The sequence below is a fragment of the Misgurnus anguillicaudatus genome, chromosome 14 (assembly GCF_027580225.2).
Source record: "Misgurnus anguillicaudatus chromosome 14, ASM2758022v2, whole genome shotgun sequence".
Lineage (NCBI taxonomy): Eukaryota > Metazoa > Chordata > Actinopteri > Cypriniformes > Cobitidae > Misgurnus > Misgurnus anguillicaudatus.
Window position 1 is genome coordinate 2,515,708 of NC_073350.2, and position 13,042 is coordinate 2,528,749.

General features: G+C 35.9%; 1 long non-coding RNA gene across 1 annotated transcript in view; it reads left to right on the plus strand.

Moving 5' to 3' along the window:
* Nucleotides 1–13,042, plus strand: part of LOC141369540 (uncharacterized) — a 125,554-nt gene that overhangs the window by 59,903 nt on the left and 52,609 nt on the right. The window lies entirely within an intron of this gene.

Here is a 13,042-nt window from a genome sequence, read left to right on the forward strand (position 1 = left end):
AAACGGCAAAATCTTTTATGAAGAACTTTTTTGATGGTAAGAACTGTTGTTTTAGTGTAATTGTAAATTTTGTCAGTACATTCAAAGTTATTCAGAATTTAAAATATTTCCTAAAAGTTAAAGCAGATAAACACATGTCACACTTCACCATCAAACTGGGGACCAAAGACATTTTGTGAAGTCACTAACATGATCATGCCTAAATTTGGTGCTTAAACTGCTCATTTCTAAGATACACATTTTACACATTTTAACTTCTGTCCAAATAGTATAAAATAGTGAGTTTCTTCAAGATAAAATACATTAGGTCCCCTGTTAAATTGTGAAGTGTGAAGTGTGTGTTTCCTAAAAGTCAAAACAGATAAACACATGTCACACTTCACCATCAAACTGGGGACCAAAGACATTTTGTGAAGTCACTAACATGATCATGCCTAAATTTGGTGCTTAAACTGCTCATTTCTAAGATACACATTTTAATTTCTGTCCAAATAGTATAAAATAGTGAGTTTCTTCAAGATAAAATACATTAGGTCCCCTGTTAAATAGTGTAGTGTGACATCTGTTTAATTGCAATTACATTTCTTGCCATGAGAAAAGATTTCAGGGGTTTAAACTTAAACTATTATGTTTATTTAATGCCTTGAAATGTTTTAGTTGGTTCAGTTATATTGTCTTTTACTAAATTACTTTATAACATAACATTTTAGTGCAATAATCCTTGTACAACTTTTAGCTTTAAACTTCAAAATCTTTTATGAAGAACTTTTTTGATGGTAAGAACTGTTGTTTTAGTGTCATTGTAAATTTTGTCAATACATTCACAGTTATTCAGAATCTAAAATATTTCCTAAAATTCAAAGCAAATAAACACGTCACACTTCACCATCAAACTGGGGACCAAAGACATTTTGTGAAGTCACTACCATGTAGTAAACAATTTTACAAACATTACATTTTAAGAGTTTTGACACTTTTGTATTAAAGATATTTAAGACACCTTTATGTACACTGTCAAAAATTCTGTGTTTTTTGTCAAATCAACATATATTTTTATGTTACTTTAAGTTGAATAATTGCAACCTGTTTTTGTAAGTTATGTCAACTTATCACAATTAAAAATAGTAGGTTAAATTGGATTGCAAAACCAAGTTGTTTTTTTATTATTGTATATGTTATGTTTGGAGAGTTTGAAAAAATTGTTCCTTAGATAAGCAGCCTGTTAAATAGTCTTTATTCAGATTCAGAGTCTCTCAGAGCCATTCAATGAATAGCGAGGTGTGAACGTCGTGTGTTAATGGGCAGTTACAGTTCCTGCTCCAGCCTACAGAGGTGCTGCTGAGTATGAGTGTTTACACAAACACACATGTAGGTCCCCATTTGGTAAAAATAAAAAAAAATTTACCAGACTGTTTTTCACTTGATTTTAGCATGATTTAAAGCATGACCAACAGGGGACCTGGAAAATGTCCCCTCTTTGCTTTATGGTCCCCTGTTGGTGAGTGTGTAACGACACCAAAGTCCCCACTTAGATAGGTAGGCAAGTACACACACACACACACACACACACACACACACACACACACACACAGAAATGTATACAGGCTTGTAACCAGGGGTGCTTCCAGCATTTAAGGACATCCGGGGCTTAGCACAGACCATTTTATGTAAATACAGGGATAGCTAGCTAGCCTAGAACCAACTATAACGGCTGTGCTGCACATGTTCAGGGTTCGACATTAAGACTTGTCCGCTTGTCCGGGACAAGTGGATTTTTTGTAGGACAAGTGTAAGAAAAAATTAGTTGTCCGACTCCTCTATGAAAAATCCCTTGCTCTGCCACTGATTATCAAAACACAAAAAATACATTATATTATAAAACTTTACCCGGACAAGTGACTTTTGTGCATGGACAAGTGAAACACAAATTTACTTGTCCGAAGGACAAGTTCCTCAAAAAGTTAATGTCAAGCCCTCAGTGTTTTCTTATTACATTTTTTTTAGAATTGTAATTTAAATAATTTTAATTTTTGAGTGAACAATCCCTTTGAAGTGCCATATTTTACACACTAATTTTGTACATAATATACCCAAAATCCTTTAGTACTTAAGATAATCTTAAAAACATGAGACTTAAAGGTGCAGTGTGTAAATTTTAGCGGCATCTAGTGGTGAGGTTCCAAATTGCAACCAAAAGCTCAGTTCACAGCTCACCCCTCGCTTTTGAAATGCATAGAGAAGCTACGGTAGCCACCACAGGACAAACATGTCATGATTTTGTCCATTAAGACTGTAGAAACATGGTGGCACAAAATGCCGACTTCCATGTAAGGGGACCCTCTGTGTATGTAGATAAAAACATCTCATTCTAAAGTAATAAAAACATAACGGCCATATAAGAGCCATATGAAAGGTCTTTATACACCCCTGATAATATAGTTTTGTATATTATTTTGCATTTCTGTCAAGAGATCCTTCTAAAAATTACACACTGCACCTTTAATGTAGGCCAGAGTTCACGTCACAAAAAGCAGCAGATATAAGCTGCATTTTATTGATCATAAGCTCATTTTTAAAATAAGCGATAGGAAAGAGCGACAGCAGCACTGATAGCCTAATATCGTTTCATTTCTTTACTATTTATGAATATGATTGTGTGTTGAGCGTCTACGACAGGGCTATTCAATTAGTTTGTCATGAGGGCCAGAGATATATCAGTGATGATGACGACATATACATTTAAACATACTCATGTTATATTTTGAAACTGCATAACAACAAAATAAGTGCATTGTACAATATACTTTTTGTACAAACATGTATTTTCAAACTGCATACAACAAAACTTGTGCATTGTAATATGACCAAGTAGGCTTTATCTACATCCAGACATGTTTGTATTTTGTATTTTAAAACTGCATAACAACATAAGTGCATTGTAAGATACCCGAGTTCTATTCTTATTCTACATTTAAAGGTGTAAATAAGAGCCATATCTACTCACTTAAGTACACATAACCAAAAGTTTATAATATGGAACATAAAATTGTTTTATGCAGTTTTTTGTCAAAGCTTATTATTTCACAACCCTTTATTTAAACTACAACCGCCATCTTAATAACTGGCAAACATTAGGCTAGCTTCTAATAAGAGAAATTATACTTTTAGATTTCATCAGAGCAGTAAAATCACGTGTATGTTTGTCAGCGCGATATGCATACAGTGGTGCAGGACAGATGCTGGGCTGTGAGCGATGGCCGATTAACTTACTCGTTTAAATTGCATTCTTTTGTGAGAACGATGACTCGCATAATATTTGAGCCTTTGCTGTATGAGCAAGCACAGAGAAAACATTCGTTGTGGCGTTGACTAATGAATATGGATGATCTCTGTTCTTCTCTTCAATGGAGCGGGGCGTGGCTCTTTATAAATAATGCAGTAACATGAGAGACGGTACATCTCCCTCTTTTAATACAGTTAACAACGAAGTACAATATTTGTTTTCGATTTCACTTACACCATTTAAAAGCAGACATTCCAAGCATTATGTAGACATTTATCTTATGTTTCTATGAAAACAATTCGTTAAGTTACAGCTCATTTTTCTGACGTGTTTCTGAAAGGACGTCACTAAGAGAGAGAGCAAACCCGCATTATGTTTATTTTCTTAATTTTTCGAAAAGCACAACATTCTGTTTTTAATGGGAGTGGACAGAAAAAATACTAGACACTTTAAAGTTTTAAATGATGTATAAATCATATATGTAAGTCCAAAATCAGCAGAGTTATCTAAGTCTCTTTGCGGAGTGATTGAAAAATAAAGATTTTGCGGCGCCCGCGCCTCTGTCGACCCAGACTGTGAAATTAATGATAAAAGAAAATATTTCCCTCAGTGATTGACAGCATAATGCAATCAATCGTGTTCCCGTTCAACAGTAGCTAAGCATACGATTTAGATATATGTATCTTCTAACCTGAAGATCATGTAAATGGCATATACGCAGTCTTCTGGCAAAAGCTGTGTTTTTAAATGTGTCATACATTTCTGAAATCATGACTGTTTAAATACACTTGGCGTCACATGCATGATTTAAGGTAAAGTGACACTTTTTCGTGTCAATTCACAATCATTTAAATCATGCAGCTGTCATAGAGCCGACGCCAAACGATCACGCGAGCGAGGACGCGATACTGACGCGAGCGAAACTAATACGTTTACAATGTATTACATTGATGAAAAAGGGAATTAAACTTGTCGTGCCATATATCACTGAAATAAAAGAAAGGGATTAAAATATGTCTGAATCATATAATTCCTACCTGTATGTGAAAATGCACGTTCTCCAGAGAGCTCGCGTTGATTCAAGCATTCAGAATATAAAATCCATTTGCAGTTTTGCGTCCGAAACCGCATACTGTATAGTGAATAAGATGAAGTTTTAGGATTTTAAAAATATGTATCCAGGATTCCGCTGTCCATATACGATACGAAGATTGGGTGCCAGCCGATGGTGCTGCGTGCCCCACGGGCTCTATGCAGCAGAGTCTCAGGCTGTGGCCTCTTCTCCGGGCTTCTCTGCTCTCCGTCTTTCTCAGCTCTTCGCTGTATTGTGGCTCTTAAAGGAACACTCGATTCTCTCAACAGCTCTTCTCTATTCCATTTTGCCATTTAAACCTTAAAACTACATCCCGCCATTGTTATTCAAACTTTTCCACGGAGCAATAGCCTGTTAGCTTAGCTTCTAAAGATGGCTGCTGCTATCTTTACATTCTGTCTAAAAACACGTTTGAACGTAAAGGCTGCCCTCTACTGGTAAAGGCTAATGACATTTTTTATTTTTTACACAGGTTTTAATTGGACATTTTAAAGTGAAAATAACATAATATAGACATGTTACTGCAATGTTTTTTTATCTTGGGCATCTTCACATTGGAGTAAAGAGTTCATATAAAATTTTTGGTTAATAAATGTTACAGACATATTGAGATTTGAACTACTTCCTGTTTGGCGGCGTTGACGCACATTTAGTTTGGGCTGTGGCGCGCAAACGCTTCCGAAAATCAAAAATCCTTCTAGTAACTTTTGTGAGGCTCGGTCCAAGGATCGCGTACGTGGAATTTCATGAAGTTTGGACAAAATTTGTGACCTGTGAAACTTTTTTAAGGTTTTGTGTTCTTTCCAATATGGCGGCCGAACGACATGGATCTGTGACTTCATCCTCTCAAGCAACTTACACCGGTACTGCCCGAACATTTTAAAGTTTGAACGGTGTCTCTGCGTCAAACGGTCTGGTCGCTAGAGCTGGCCAAAAAAATCTACCCGGGAAAAATAATAAAAATAATAATAATAACTAGAAAATGCATTTCGGGACGAACTGCAAAAGTGTGCTTGCTCTGGTGCCGCCAATTTAGTTTGTGCATCCTCACATTGGAGTCCCAAGTTCATGTACAAAGTTTGGTTTCAATACGTAAAAGCGTTCCTGAGATATAAACTACTTCCTGTTTGGCAGCGTAAAATTTTAGGAAAAAAATTGTTCTTTTGATGTTGTGCATCCTCACATTGGAGACCGAAATTCATGTACAAAGTTTGGTTTCAATACGTGAAATCATTCCTGAGATATAAACTACTTCCTGTTTTGGCGGCGTCCACGCACATTTAGTTTGGCCTGTGACGGGCAAACGCTTCCGAAAATCAAAAATCCTTCTAGTAACTTTTGTGAGGCTTGGTCCAAGGATCGTGTACGTGGAATTTCGTGAAGTTTGGACAAAATTTGTGACCTGTGAAACTTTAAGGTTTCCAATATGGCGGACAACGACATGGATCTGTGACTTCATCTTCTCAAGCAACTTACACCGGAACTGCCCGAACATTTTAAAACACACACACACACACACACACACACACACACACACACACACACACACACACACACACACACACACACACACACACACACACACACAGAAATGTATACAGACTTGTAACAACTGTTTCTCTAAAATTTACCATAAAAAAAATATTTCACTCATTGATTGACAGCATAATGCAATCAATCGTGTTCCCGTTCAACAGTAACTAAGCATCAGGGACGTGCACAGGAATTTTAAGGGTCAGTTGCTCTAACCTAAAAAAAAGGGCACCTCCCTCCACAAAAAAAATGCTACATCCAGACATGTTCGTATTTTGAATTTTAAAACTGCACAACAACATAAGTTATGCGTTACTGGAGAGCAGGGAGACAGTTCTGTCTTTAAACTGTCTCCCTGCTTTTATTACTCAAAACAAAACTGACTCGATGGCGAAAGGTCGGAAGACCAAATCATATCCACCGAGGAAACGTTTTTCGTGTTGTTACAGTAACACTTTGTTTACAGTTTTGCGCTGCTCAGCCTGGATTACAACACAATGCGTCCGATTCGCGAACTGACTCCTTTGAACGGATTCGTTTGAATGAACGGTTGAAACAACAGATCTGTCCCAACACTAAACTCACAAGACGTCACTGTCAGCACAATCAGTCACTTATAGCGCCTCAGAAAGGAGAATGTAAATCTGTTTAGAAAGATTTGCCCTAAATAACAGTCTCAACTAAAAAACATAGACATTTATTACTATGTTAACTTTATGATGAATAAATATTTTATCAGGTCTACCAAATAAGGATTTTATCCTACAAAGCAATAAAAGCCATGGTAAAAAACTGATCAAAGATGATGACAGAAGAGTGTCAGGTAATATCTGTGTCTGATAAATGCATGGTGCAGAGGAGGTTGTAAAACTCTTCAGAAAGACCAGTCATAATTTTTTAAAAAGACTTTGACTTAAATAGTGACATTTTTACATTTAAAATATCTGCTAATGATGAGAACATTTTGATAATTATGTACATATAGAAAATCGGCCTAACATATCGGCCATCGGCTGCCCTGATTTCTAAATATCGGCATTGGCCAGAGAAAAAGCCATATCGGTCGACCTCTACGTGAAAGCATTCCTGACACACACACACGCACGCACGCACGCACGCACACACGCACACACGCACACACACACACACACACACAGAAATGTATACAGGCTTGTAACCAGGGGTGTTTCCAGCATTGAAGGACATCCAGGGTTTAGCACAGACCATTTTATGTAAATACAGGGATCACAAGCCTAGATAACCCGCTCTAGCTAGCCTAGAACCAACTATAACAGCTATGCTGCACATGTTCAGTGTTTTCTTATTAATTTTTTTTAGAATTGTAATTTAAATAATTTTAATTTTTGGGTGAACAATCCCTTTAAAGTGTCCTATTTTCACACACTAGTTTTGTACATAATATACCAAAAATTCTTCTTTAGTACTTAAGATAATCTTAAAAACATGAGACTTAATGTAGGCCAGAGTTCACGTCACCAAAAGCAGCAGATGTAAGCTGCATTTTATTGATCATAAGCTCATTTTTAAAATAAGCGATAGGAAAGAGCGACAGCAGCACTGATAGCCTAATATCATTTCATTTCTTTACTATTTATGAATATGATTGTGTGTTGAGCGTCTACGACAGGGCTATTCAATTAGTTTGTCATGGGGGCCAGAGATACATCAGTGATGATGACTACATATACATTTAAACATTCTCATGTTGTATTTTGAAACTGCATAACAACAAAATCAGTGCATTGTACAATATACTTTTTCTACAAACATGTATTTTCAAACTGCATACAACAAAACTTGTGCATTGTAATATGACCAAGTAGGCTTTATCTACATCCAGACGTTCGTATTTTGTATTTTAAAACTGCATAACAACATAAGTGCATTGTAAGATACCCGAGTAAGCTTTATTCTTCATTTAAAGGGGTAAATAAGAGCCATATCACACTCATTGAGAATTTAACTTATTTACTCACTTAAGTACACATAACCAAAAGTTTATAATATGGAACATAACATTGTTTTATGCACTTTTTGGCAATGCTAATTATTTCACGACCTCTATTTAAACTACAACCGCCATCTTAATAACTGGCAAACATTAAGCTAGCTTCTAATAAGAGAAATTATACTTTTAGATTTCATCAGGGCAGTAAAAGCACGTGTATGTTTGTCAGCGCGATACGCATGCAGTGGTGCAGGTGCTGGGCTGTGAGCGATGGGCGATTAACTTACACGTTTAAATTGCATTCTTGTGTGAGAACGATGACTCGCATAATATTTGAGCCTTTGTCTGCTTTGAACTTCGGAGAAACGCCAGGATCTTTTATCTAGTTCACAAAAATCGTTTCCTTTATTAAGACATCTAATGTCATTGTGATCGTTGAGCCGACATATCAGACAACAACTGTCGGAAGAGGAGTTGTTGTAAGCTGGAAATACAATAAATAAAGTTAAAACAGCCATAGAGTCCGTGGTCTCTGCATCTTGACGCGGGCAGACCAAAGCGCGAATACACGTGAAGGGGTGACTCGCGCTCTGCATCTCATGCAACAACATATGCACGCGCATCAAGATTGCGACCCTGTCCTCTTGCTTTCCATGTGAAATCAATGCTTCGCTGAGTGATTGACAGCATAATGATTGACAGCATAATGCAATCGATCGTGTTCCCGTTAGTTAAGCATACGATGATATATAACTTTCTTATCTGAAGATTATGTAAATATACGCAGTCTTCTAGCTGTGGCAAGCTGTGTTTTAATGTGTCATACATTTCTCAAAGTCATGACTGTTTACGTTAAATACACTTGGCATAACATGCATGATTTAAGGTAAAGTGACACTTTTTCGCGTCAATTCACAATCATTTAAACCATGCAGCTGTTATAGAGCCGATGCCAAACGATCACTGCTACGCGAGGACGCGAAATTGTAATACGTTTACAATGTATTACATTGATGAAAAACGGAATTAAACTTGTCATGTTATATATTACTGAAATAAAAGAAAGGGTTTTACGTCTGAATCCCCGAAACATTCCTACCTGTACTGCACGTTCTCCAGAGAGCTCGCGTTGATTCACGCCTTCAGAATATAACATCCATTTGCAGTTTTGTACACAAATGTATATGAGAAATATTAATATTCCATTGGATTTAGTATCAAATAATCCTCAGTATATATAGTTTTCAATAGGCACGGACTAAGTTTCGGTCTAGTCACGTGTGAAGGCAAGGCAATTAAACACGCTTGGGCTGCCCTCTAGTGGTAAAAGCTATATGACATTTTTATTTTTACATAGGATTTTATTGGACATTTTAAAGTGAAAATAACATAATATAGACATGTTACTGCAATGTTTTTTTATCTTGGCCATGTTCACATTGGAGTTCCAAATTCATATTAAAAAAATTATAAAGATATGTTACAGACAATCTGAGATATGAACTACTTCCTGTTTGGGGACTACGCCATAGGTATATTTTGACCTGTTTTGGGCAAATGCTTCCGAAAATCAAAAATCCTTCTAGTAACTTTTGTGAGGCTTGGTCCAAGGATCGTGTACGTGGAATTTCTTGAAGTTTGGACAAAATTTGTGACCTGTGAAACTTTTTAAAGGTTTTGTGTTCTATCCAATATGGTGGCCGAACGACATGGATCTGTGACTTCATCTTCTCAAGCAACTTACACCGGTACTGCCCGAACATTTTAAAGTTTGAACGGTGTCTCTGCGTCAAACGGTCTGGTCGCTAGAGCTGGCCAAAAAAATCTACCCGGGAAAAATAATAAAAATAATAATAATAAAACTTAAGAAGAACAATAAGTGTGCTTTTGCAAGCACACTTAACTAGAAAATGCACTTCCGGAGGAACCGCAAAAGTGTGCTTGCTCTGGTGCGGTCACTAACGTGATTTGTGAAATGTTACATTTTAGAATGTTTTTTATCTTGTGCATCCTCGCATTGGAGTCCCAAGTTCATGTACAAAGTTTGGTTTCAATACGTGAAAGCATTCCTGACACACACACACACACACACACACACACACACACACACACATACTTACCTACATTACAAAAAGGGGACTATCACTGAACACTGACCAAGAGGGGACTAGTGTTTCTGATCATTTTTTACACACAAAAACTACATAGAAAATTTTATTTTAATGCCTATTTTCATAATATAACTTCAAATGTCAATTTTTATTTTTTTTTTTAAATATGCCAAGTGGGGACCTGCAACCCTGACTGATGTCTACCTATCCAACAGGGGACCTCCATACCCTGCAATGGATCTCTATGGGGATTACACTAGTCCTAAACTAAAATAAATGTAAGAGCTGTCCAAATTAAAACAACTTGCACTGACATATATTTAAATAAACCAGTGCCCTTTGTTTTGCCCCAAAATGCACACAAGTTTTTAGTAAGGCATATTTGTTAAAACTAGTTATATTTCCTAATTAAACTAAGGTCTTGTCCAGGCTTAAGCTAATTCCTGTCCGGGAAACCACCCCTATGTGTAAAAAGTTTGGAGCAGTTTCCCAGACAGGGTTTAGATTAATCCGGGACTAGGGCTTAGTTATATTAAGACATTTAAGTGTGCATCCTAAAACAAAACAATGGCACTGATATTTGTTAAGATATGTCAGTGCAAGATGTTTTTAAATTAAGGCAGCTCAAACATGCATTTTATTCTGGGACTAGGATAATACCTATCCAGAAAACTATTTTATCATAATGTAACCTTAATGTTGACATATGTCAGCACAGGGGTGGAGGCGCTGTCCAAACTTAAGAGGGAGAGATTGGAGAGTTACAATTTTGCTTAAAACTTAGAGGGAGAAAGGGAATTTTCAAATTGCAATTTTGCCCAAGGAATTTCTTCCTAATAAAAACAGACTGTATGTTTTGTAACTGTGCAGGTGAATACTGTTTCTTTTGCACACAAGAACTAACGTAGTGAACAACATTCCCTGCTATATTCAGCTAACATTAACTATTAATATGAGCCTTTTGATTATGTTGTATTATGTTATTAAACTTAATAGTGATTTGTGACATATATTTTTATACAATGTAAGTGACTCATTAAGTTTAGCTACCACCCTTTGGCCGGTTTAGTTTTCAAATTTAATATTTTTATAAGCTTATGACATATATAAGCTTTGAAACTGTTCTTACATCAGATTTAAGGTGAATATAGCAAGAGGGCTGAGCAGACAGAAGAGGGAGAGGAAGAACAGTTGAGCAGGTAAAGATGGCAGTCAATAAGTTTTAATATTAGGTTTATACTGTTTTAGTTTTTTGTCTTAGTGGATTTGTTCTTATATTAGAGCAAAGGTGAAGTAGTAGCTATTTAGACAAATCAAAAGAAGGATAGGAAGAACAACTGATCAGCTAAAGCCCAAGAAACACAACTAAAAAGATGGATGAAGATGTTAAAAATGAAAAAGGTTCTAAAACTGAAATGCAGAGGGTGAGAATAGAATCCTGCTTGTCATTAAACATACACAAACACCTACGCTCACACAAAACTAAGAAAGATTAGAAAGACTTTAGCTGAAAGCACATGTCTCAAAACCAGATCGACCCACGCATGTGCCTTTTAAGCAGCAATAGGCATGATCATGTTAGTGATTTCACAAAATGTCTTTGGTCCCCTATTTGATGGTGAAGTGTGACATGTGTTTATCTGCTTTGACTTTTAGGAAACACACACTTCACACTTCACTATTTAACAGGGGACCTAATGTATTATTATCTTGAAGAAACTCACTATTTTATACTATTTGGACAGAAGTTAAAATGTGTAAAATGTGTCTTAGAAATGAGCAGTTTAAGCACCAAATTTAGGCATGATCATGTTAGTGACTTCACAAAATGTCTTTGGTCCCCAGTTTGATGGTGAAGTGTGACATGTGTTTATCTGTTTTGACTTTAAGGAAACACACACTTCACACTTCACTATTTAACAGGGGACCTAATGTATTTTATCTTGAAGAAACTCACTATTTTATACTATTTGGACAGAAGTTAAAATGTGTAAAATGTGTATCTTAGAAATGAGCAGTTTAAGCACCAAATTTAGGCATGATCATGTTAGTGACTTCACAAAATGTCTTTGGTCCCCAGTTTGATGGTGAAGTGTGACATGTGTTTATCTGTTTTGACTTTAAGGAAACACACACTTCACTATTTAACAGGGGACCTAATGTATTTTATCTTGAAGAAACTCACTATTTTATACTATTTGGACAGAAGTTAAAATGTGTATCTTAGAAATGAGCAGTTTAAGCACCAAATTTAGGCATGATCATGTTAGTGACTTCACAAAATGTCTTTGGTCCCCAGTTTGATGGTGAAGTGTGACATGTGTTTATCTGTTTTGACTTTTAGGAAACACACATTTCACACTTCACTATTTAACAGGGGACCTAATGTATTTTATCTTGAAGAAACTCACTATTTTATACTATTTGGACAGAAGTTAAAATGTGTATCTTAGAAATGAGCAGTTTAAGCACCAAATGTAGGCATGATCATGTTAGTGACTTCAAAAAATGTCTTTGGTCCCCAGTTTGATGGTGAAGTGTGACATGTGTTTATCTGCTTTGATTAAATTCTGAATAACTGTGAATGTACTGACAAAATTTACAATGACACTAAAACAACAGTTCTTACCATCAAAAAGATTAAAACTAAAAGTTGTACAAGGATTATTGCACTAAAATGTTATGTTATAAAGTAATTTAGTAAAAGACAATATAACTGAACCAACTAAAACATTTCAATGCATTAAATAAACATAATAGTTTAAGTTTAAACCCCTGAAATCTTTTCTGATGGCAAGAAATGTTAATGCAATTAAACAGATGTCACACTTCACTATTTAACAGGGGACCTAATGTATTTTATCTTGAAGAAACTCACTATTTTTTACTATTTTCACACAAGTTTAAATGTACGTGTTAAAAATGAGAAGTCAAAAGCTCTGTGGATTAGCAGGACTAATGCTAGAAAACACAGGAAAATGGCTAAAGGAAACAAAGGTAAAAGAAATAAAAAATAAGGATGGTGTCTCAAACCTGCAGATTTGTGAAAGACA